The sequence below is a fragment of the Chiloscyllium plagiosum genome, chromosome 21 (genome assembly GCF_004010195.1).
Source record: "Chiloscyllium plagiosum isolate BGI_BamShark_2017 chromosome 21, ASM401019v2, whole genome shotgun sequence".
Taxonomy (NCBI): domain Eukaryota; kingdom Metazoa; phylum Chordata; class Chondrichthyes; order Orectolobiformes; family Hemiscylliidae; genus Chiloscyllium; species Chiloscyllium plagiosum.
Window position 1 is genome coordinate 46,283,079 of NC_057730.1, and position 8,669 is coordinate 46,291,747.

The window sequence follows — 8,669 nt, forward strand, 5'->3', positions numbered from 1 at the left end:
ACCCTCCTCCCTGACCTATCACCTTCATCCCCTCCCCCACTCACCTATTGTACTCTATGCTACTTTCTCCCCATCCCAACCCTCCTCTAGTCTATCTCTCCACTCTTCAGGCTCTCTGCCTTGCTCCTCAGATGCTGCCTGAACTGCTGTGCTCTTCCAGCACCACTAATCCAGAAGCTGTGCACTCATGTCCTACTCTCTCCTAATAGTGGAAACATCCTCTCCATGTCCACTATATCCAAGCCTCTTACTATTCTATAAGTTTCAATCAGATCCCCCTACCCTGGCTCATCCTTCTGAACTCCATTGAATATAGACCCAGAGTCCTCAACCGCTCCACAAATGACAAGCCCTTCATCTCATTCTTGTGAGCCTCCTCTGGACGCCCCCGCCCCCGCCCCCCCCCCCCCTCTCCAACACCAGCACATCCTTCCTTAGATACGCGGCCCAAAACTGCTCACAATATTCCAATTGCGGTTTGATCAGAGCCAACCTCTCACCGTTGGCCCTGCAGAACTTCCTACAGTATGCAGTACCATCCCCAGTCCCCTTCAACACACCCCCACCCTCATTCCAAAGGAGCCATCTCTCACCATCTCCACATCAGCCCCAGATGTGGATGGCACTCCAGCCAAACCCTGCAGTGCAACACCAGCACTGACATTCTGTCCCAGGATAATCTAACAAAAGGGGGAGCAGAGCGGAGCTGCTTACGGCAAGGACGGTTGTAGCTTTCAAGGACTTCACATCACTCTAAGCAAACTGCACATCCAAATTCTGTCCTCACAGTGTCAGGGCAGCACAGTGGCTAGCACTGCTGCCTCGCAGCACCAGGGACCTGGGTTCAATTCCAGCCTCAGGCGACTGTCTGGGTGGAGTTTGCACATTCTCCCCGTGTCTGCGTGGGTTTCATCTGGGTGCTCTGGTTTCCTCTCACACTCCAAAGATGTGCAGGTGAGGTGAATTGGCCATGCTAAATTGCCCGTCGTGTTAGGTGCATGAGTCGGGGAATTGGTCTGGGTGGGTTACTCTTCAGAGGGTCGGTGTGAACTTATTGGGCTGAAGGGCCTGTTTCCACACTGTAGGGAATCTAATCTCAGAATTCGATAAACCTATCATTTCATGTTGATATTTACAAAACATTGATTTTTTTCCCCTCTTTTCTATCACTCTGTTTTGCCCATTTGCTCAGTTTTCGACGGGGCATGTCCCAGTGAGGGAAAAGTATATGACCATGCTGTTCTCCAGCTACGAGCAGATCCAAGAGGAGTAAAGCAGTCATAGAACCCCTACAGTGTAGAAGCAGTCCATTTGGCCCATTGAGTCAGCACCGACCCTTCAAAGAGCATCTCACCCAGATCCACTGTCCTCTCATCCTTGTAATCCTGCATTTCCCGTGGCTAATTCACATAGCCTGCATATCCCTAACACTTTATGGACAATTTAGCATGGCCAATCCACCCTAACCTGCATACCTTTGTGACTGTGGGAGGAAACCTGCACAGACATAAGGGACAACAGCAAACTCCACACAGAAAGTGTGGGATTGAATCCAGGTCCCCACACTGTGAGGCATCAGTGCTAACCACTGAGCCACCGTACTGCTCAATATGGAGACTGAGGCTGTTTGTCATTGAGCAGAGCAGCAGGTCAGTCCAGCTGACCAGTCGACTGCAGAATCATCTCTATCTCTCTCTCTGAACTACCCTCGCTAACACACTGAGAGAGACGTAGAACCCCACAGCCTGAACATTGTTCCTCCTGTAACTCCCACACACCGCTGGATTCAGTCTTAAAGTGACAGCACTTGGACTAGTGAAAATCTATTCACTTTTCTATACACCCCTCTTTAGAAAATCCTGTTTTAACCCAGCCATACAGATTGGATGATTACTTGTTGGCAGTAGAAATTAATTATTTTACATTTAATCTGTACGTATCATGCCAGATGCCATTTACATTGACATCAAAATGCATTGGACTGTTTCCTCAGCAGAAAGTCAGAAGTGGGTAAGTTAATGGACCAGGGGAACTGAAATTTCCATTAGAATTTTCAGCAACAGAAGGGGACGGATGCGATACAAGGAAGCTTCTCCATGACAGATACAAACAGCAGCCCCTGCTTTTTAACTATAAAAGTTGCACCTGTGTTCCACAAGACAACTTTGGGATCAGAACCCAAAGGTCTTTGGACGTGTCTCAAAGAGCACAAGTTCCCAACCACAATGGGGATCTACATGAAGATTACCCGCCCGAACAATCACGCCTAATGCCAACTCCCAGACAGTCAGAGCTTGCTGTATTATACCGTCAATGCATTCCAATGTTCCAGACATGTCCTAACTCTGGAGATTTCCTACCTTGTTCAATGGTCAGGTATGATGGAACACTGTGTTAAACTCCTGGAATTTATCACAGATGTATTCAAGCTCTGGGGCTGTGAACGCCCGGTGGCCTGTCAGGATTTGTATTTTTTTACCCCCACCCCTCGACTCCCAGAGTCACTGCAATGTATTCCACTGTTACCCTGGTAACACTAGTGTAAACTAATCCCGCCTCCTAGCTATTATCCAGGGAGCAGACAGACGGAGTGGTTGCTGTGAGCTGTTGCATGAGCTGGTAGATCCTGTAACAGTCAAACTGAATTGTTCATGCAGCACTTTCATTTGCACATTTTTAGGGATCTCCTTCTGCTCTCTGGGGCCTCTGTTAGAGTTAATGCACACATTCCTAAATGCCAAGGACGAGTGTAATGGAAGGAAAGGGCTACTTTTTGCAGGGGGAGGGGTTTACTCTTACTTTACCTCCTTTGCACCTACATTCTCAGACTTAACTCTAGCCATTACACTCGGGAAGGTGCTGCTTAGTGACTGGACTCCGAATACAGAGGCTCAGGCCCATACCCTCGGGAAATGAGTTCAAATCCTGCCATTCAAGGAACATGACCTGGAATTAAAAACCAGTTCAACTGTGACCATGAATGGATTGTCACAAGATAAAATCCATCTGGTTTATGAATCACTTTTGGGGAAAACAAACCCATCATCCTTACCTGGTCTGATCTATGTGGGACTCCAGACTCACAACAATGCGATTAACTGCCCTCTGAAATGGCCCTTGCAAGCCACACAGTTCAGGGCAATTAGGGATTGGCAACTAATACTGGCCTGGCGTTCACGGACTCCCAGCCCAACTGCTTGTTCTGTGGCGCTGTGGAGTCCGTGGACCACGTGTATATTGGGTGTGGGCGTTTGCACTCCCTTTTTGATTTTCTTAAAAACCTTCTCCTCTGTTTTTGGCTGCACTTCAGTCCCACGCTCCTGATCTTTGGGCACCCGGTACGGAGGAGGGAGGGCAGGTCTGAAGACCTCCTCGTGGGTCTGCTCCTGGGCCTGGCCAAACTGGCCATCAACAGGTCCAGGCAGCGGGCCGTGTAGGTGGGGGTCGTTAGGGCCGACTGCCTGCCCCTCTTCCGCGGTTACGTTAGAACCCGGGTGTCCTTGGAGAAGGAGCACGCGGTGTCGACCAACACCCTGGAGTTGTTCAGGGAGAGGTGGGCGCCGCAGGGAGTGGAGTGCATCATTTCACCCTCCAATTCTATTTTGATTTAGTCCCTACCCTCCCCCTCACTGTTTTGATCACACAGCACTGCCCTCTGATGTGAAGGGCAGTGTTTGTCACTGGCCACCCGGGTGTTTTCCTATCTACCTGGTGGTGGAAGTTGAATAAAGATTCGTGCACATTGTGTCTTTCACTGTGTCTCACACCTGCACACACACACACACCATGGGTGCTGGGGAAAAAATAAAAAAAGGAAAAAAAAAACAGTGGCAGCAGTTCATACTTAGCTTTTTCTGCAGATTACCCCGATATAAAAAAAAGAAAAAAAAAATACTGGCCTGGCCAATGAAGCCCACATCCTATGAAAGAATAAAGAACAAGTGAAGTGGACATCCTTTCCATCTCATCTCCTGTTAGGTTTGATCTATTCAAGTACTGTAGTGTCTTATGAACCTAATACCCGCTAATTCAGTTATGTATATAGACTGGAGCTTAGGGCTGTTTTCCCTGGATTTGATAGAGGAATCCTGATGAAGGGCTTTTGCCCGAAACGTCGATTATCCTGCTCCTCTGATGCTGCCTGACCTTCTGTGCTTTTCCAACACCACTCTAATCTAGTCTCTGGTTTCCAGCATCTGCAGCCCTTGTTTTTACCTAGTGAACAGCCAGATACAGCACGCAGAGAACATGTGAGGAAGGATAGGCACCTGATAGGGGAAAGGTGCAGTCAGTGTAGTAGGTTGAAGTGTGTATATTTTCATGCGAAAAGTATCAGGAATAAGGGTGATGAACTCAGAGAATGGATCAGTACTTGGAACTATGATGTTGTGGCCATAATGTAGACTTGGATATCACAGAGGCAGGAATGTTCCAGGGTTTAGATGTTTCAAAAGGAATAGGGAGAGAGGTAAAAGAGGTGGAGAAGTGGCATTATTAATCAGAGATAGTATCACAGCTGCAGAAAGGAAGGTCATTGAGGTGAATCGGTATGTGGAAGTCAGAAACAGGAAAGGAGCAGTCACTTTATTGGGAGTTTTCTACAGGCCCCCCAATAGCAACAGAGACACGGAGGAGCAGATTGGGAGGCAGATTTTGGAAAGGTGCTGAAGTAACAGGGTTGTTGTCATGGGTGACTTTAACTTCCCTAATATTGATCAAAACCTCCTTAGTTCAAATAGTTTGGATGGAGCAGTTCTGTCAGGTGTGTCCAGGAAGGGTTCCTGACTCAATATGTAAATAAGCCAACTAGAGGGAAGGCCATATTGGATTTGGTGCTTGGCAATGATCCAAGCCAGATCTCAGATCTCTCAGTGGGAGAGCATTTTGGTAATAGTGGTCACAACTCCCTGACCTTTACTATAGTCATGGAGAGGGATAGGAGCAGATGCTATGGGAAAGTATTTAATTGGGGAGGGGGAATTATAATGCTATTATGCAGGAACTGGGGTGCCTAAGTTAGAAGCAGACATTCTCAGGAAAATGCACAACAGAAATATGGAGACTGTTTAGGAAGCACTTGCTGATAGTGCTGGACAGGTTTGTCCCACTGAGGCAAGGGAGGGACGGTAGGGTGAAGGAACTTTGGGTGACAAGGGATGTGGAACATCTAGTCAGAGGAAGAAGGAAGCTTACTTAAGGTTGAGGAGACAAGGATCAGACAGGACTTTACAGAGTTACAAGGTAGCCAGAAAGGAACTGAAGAATGGACTGAGGAGAGCTAGAAGCTTTCATGGGTAGGATTAAGGAAACCCATAAGGCATTCTACAGCTATATAAGGAACAAGAGGGTGGCCAGAGTGAGGGTAGGGCTGATCAGGGATAATGGAGGGAACTTGCGTCTGGAGTTGGAGTAATGAATACTTTACTTCAGTGTTCACTACTGAGAGGGTCCTTGACATTTCTGAGGACAGTGTGAAACAGACTGATATGATTGAACAGGTTGATGTTAAGAAGGAAGATGTGATGTAAAGTTTGAAAATCATAAGGTTAGATAAATCCCCTGGGCCAGACAGGATATACCCTAGGTTACTACAGGGGGTGAGGGAAGAGTTTGCTGCACATTTGGTGATGATCTTTGCATCCTCACTCTCCACTGGAGTTGTGCCAGATGATTGGAGGGTGGCAAATGTTATTCCCTTGTTCAAGAAAGGGAATAAGGATAATCCAGGGAATTATTGACAGTCAATCTCACATCTGTGCTAGGTAAAGTATTGGAGAGGATTCTGAGAGATATGATTTGTCATTACTTGGAAAATCATAGTTTGATTAGAGATAGTCAGCATGGCTTTATGTGGGATAGGTCATGCCTCACAAACCTTATCGAATTCTTTGAGGATGTGACAAAACACATTGATGATGCTAGAGCAGTGGATGTGGTATACATGGATTTTAGCAGGATGTTTGATAAGGTTCCCCATGGTAGGCCATTCAAAAAGTAAGGACTCATGGGATACAGGGAAATTTGCCTGCCTGGATACAGGATTGTCTGGCCCATAGAAGACAGAGGGTAGTGGTAGATAGCATATATATTCAGCCTGGAGCTTGGTGACCAGTGGTGTTCCGCAGGGATCCGTTCTGCGACCTCTGCACTTAGTGATTTTTATAATAGACTTGAATGAGGAAGTGGAAGGATGGGTTAGTACTTTTGCCAATGACATGAAGGTTGGTAGAGTTGTGGATAGTGTGGAGAGCTGTTGTAGGTTGCAACGGGATATTGACAGGATGTAGAACTTGGCTGATGAGTGGCAGATGGAGTTCAACCAGGAAAAATATGAAGAGATTCACTTTGGAAAGATGAATTTGAATGCAGAATACAGGGTTAAAGGCAGGATTCTTGGCATTGTGGAGGAATAGAGGGATCATAGGGTCCATATCCATAAATCCCTCAAAGTTGCCACCCAGGTTGACAGGGTTGTCAAGAAGGTGAATGGCGTGTTGGTTTTCATTAGCAGAGGGATTGAGTTTAAGAGCCATAAGGTTATGCTGCAACTCTATAGAGCCCTGATTAGACCACACTTGGAATATTGTGATCAGTTCTGATCACCTCATTATGGGAAGGATGTGGAAACTTAAGAGATGGTGCAGAAGAGATTTACCAGGATGCTGACTGGACGAGAGGGCATGTCTTATGAAGAAAGGGTGCTATGGCTTTTCTCATTGGAGTGAAGAAGGATGAGAGGTGACTTGATAGAGGTGTACAAGATGATGAGAGGTAAAAATAGAGTGGATAGAAAGAAACTTTTTCCGAAGGCAGAAATGGCTATCACGAGGGGGCATAATTTTAAGGTGATTGGAGGAAGGTTTAGGGGAGATGTCAGAGGTAGGTTCTTTACATAGAGAGTGGTAGGTGCATGGAATGCACTGCCAGCAGTGGTAGTAGAGTCAGATACATTAAGGACATGTAAGCGATTCTTGGATGGGCACATGGAAGACAGTACAATGAAGGTTATGTAGGTTAGTCTGATCTTAGAGTAGGATAAAAGGTTGGCACAAAATCAAAGGCTGAAGGCCCTGTACTGTGATGTGCTGTTCTACGTTCTAAATTAGAGGGTACAGTTTTAATGTAATTGGCAAATGGAACAATGGCAACCTTAGGAAAACCCTTTTTATAGAGCATGCAGTTGGGATTTGGAATGCATTGTCTGATAGAGAAGTGGAGACAATTCAATGGAGGCATTTAAGAGGGGATTGTAACATTATCTGAAAAGGAAGAATATATGTGCAAGAGAAGGTGGGGAGTGATACTGAGAAGTCACTCGATAGAAAGTCAGCACAAATATGATGCTTCCTTCAGTACTGCACCCATTCCATAATCCTTTATTACAGTACTCAGATTAATGTGAAGCATTAATGCATGTCAGCCAGGTTCGGCTTCATCCACCCTGTTTGCTAAGGCAATCGTTGTGTGCAGAATAAATTGCAGCAAATTCTGAACTAAACATCATCCAAGCATTTCACTGCGACTTACCAATTTCTTATCAAATGTTACCATTTTAATAAGCGGCCTATGGTATTTAGGTATCCAATTTCTCGTAATAGGATGAATGGATGTACTTCACACATGCAATATGCCAACAATCAAGAGAAGTATTGTTATTACTAGAAGCTGATGTAACTATTCCATTACTTGAAAAACAGGAATTTCTGACTCTTCATTTCATTCATAGGAACATAGAAAATAGGAGCAGGAGTAGGCCATTCGGCCCTTCGAGCCTGCTGTGCCATTCAATATGATTATGGCTGATCATCCAACTCAGTACACTGAACCCATTTAATCTTCATGCCCTTTGATGCCTTTGGCCCTATAGAACTATAAGGGGGAGCAGATTGAGGAGGAATGTCTTCACCCAAAGGGTTGTGAATCTGTGGAATTCCCTGCCCAGTGAAGCAGTTAAGACTACCTAATTGAATGTTGCAAGGCAAAGATAGACAGACATTTGTACAGTACAGGAATTAAGGTGAGCAGGCGGGTAAGTGAAGCTGAGTTCACGAAAAGATCAGCCATGATCTTATTGAATGGCAGAGCAGGCTTAAGGGGCCAGACGGCCTACTCCTGCTTCTGTTTCTGATGTCCTTATGCTCCATATGTATCTCCTTCTTACAAGACTCAATGATTTGGCCAGGGATCTCAAGATGTTTCTGTGCTGCTATCACAATCAAATGGCAATATTCCTTAAGTCTTCTTTGCTGGTGTAACCATCCAGTGGTCTTTCATTTTCAGTTATTCTCCTCGCTAGAAGGAATCATGGAAAAGAAAAAGTAACCCACATCCTGTCACCCTTATGATATGCGTCTGTCATTGTCCGGATGCAACAGTCCACCGGGTACCTGACCTCTCAGCGTTACGAGCTTTGGGATATTGTTACAAATCCATTTCTCACAGTTTAACCTCCAGAACCTCCAGCTTGCCCATTAATGATTTCCTACAGCCAATCCCCATGAACAGTTGAAGCAGGATTGTGGGATCTCCTCAACATTTGAAGCTGAAAATTTGACATTGGCACAGATGAAGGGATTGAATCCATTTCCCACCTTAATGAGAATGTCTTTGGTTGAATGTTTTGCTCATGTTAAGAAAAGTGATCCAGGGAAGTTATTTGGGTAGAACTG

General features: G+C 45.6%; 1 protein-coding gene across 1 annotated transcript in view; it reads right to left on the reverse strand.

Annotated features, from left to right (window-relative positions):
* The window catches only part of ccdc78 (coiled-coil domain containing 78), a 78,477-nt gene extending 76,041 nt beyond the window's left edge, over positions 1-2,436 (reverse strand). Inside the window, exon 1 of the mRNA XM_043711977.1 lies at positions 2,361-2,436. The gene's annotated coding sequence lies outside the window, so the exon portion shown is untranslated. The remainder of the gene's footprint in view (positions 1-2,360) is intronic.
* Between the last annotated feature and the right edge of the window lie 6,233 nt (positions 2,437-8,669).